The sequence below is a fragment of the Haliaeetus leucocephalus genome, unplaced genomic scaffold (assembly GCF_000737465.1).
Source record: "Haliaeetus leucocephalus isolate CR32 unplaced genomic scaffold, Haliaeetus_leucocephalus-4.0 Scaffold340, whole genome shotgun sequence".
Lineage (NCBI taxonomy): Eukaryota > Metazoa > Chordata > Aves > Accipitriformes > Accipitridae > Haliaeetus > Haliaeetus leucocephalus.
The window spans coordinates 50,721-51,084 of NW_010972776.1; the positions used below are offsets into that span (position 1 = coordinate 50,721).

A 364-nucleotide genomic window follows, 5' to 3' on the forward strand; every position below is an offset into this window, starting at 1 on the left:
CCCCCGCAAGCCCCTGCCGCCCCGGCGCTCGCCGCCCTGCTCGCCGCTTCGGGGTGCTGGCCAGAAGGGCGGCGAGGGAGACGGCCGCGGGGCTTCCCCGCCCACCTCAGCCGCCTCCCCGCCCGCCTCAGCCGCCTCCCCGCCTTCGGGCAAGCGGGACCGCGGGGCTGAAAGGAGCCGGCCAGGCGCTGGCTGCTCCGCGGGCTCGGCCGCTCCCCTCCCCTCTCTTCTCCTCGCAGGCGCGCGAATTCCCCGCTCCGGCGCAGGCCGCAGCCCCAGCGCAAAGCTGAACGTGAACCACCCCCCCACGCCCCGGACAGGGCCCGCCGGCCGCCCCGGCAGCTGAGCAGCCCTACGCCCGCCC

At 79.1% G+C, this 364-nt stretch overlaps 1 protein-coding gene and 1 long non-coding RNA gene across 3 annotated transcripts in view; one reads left to right on the forward strand and one right to left on the reverse strand.

The window, feature by feature from the left end:
• Window positions 1-364, forward strand: part of LOC104834770 — a 39,936-nt gene that overhangs the window by 35,150 nt on the left and 4,422 nt on the right. The gene's annotated exons all lie outside the window — the stretch shown is intronic.
• The window catches only part of ZC4H2 (zinc finger, C4H2 domain containing), a 13,558-nt gene that overhangs the window by 12,285 nt on the left and 909 nt on the right, over window positions 1-364 (reverse strand). The gene's annotated exons all lie outside the window — the stretch shown is intronic.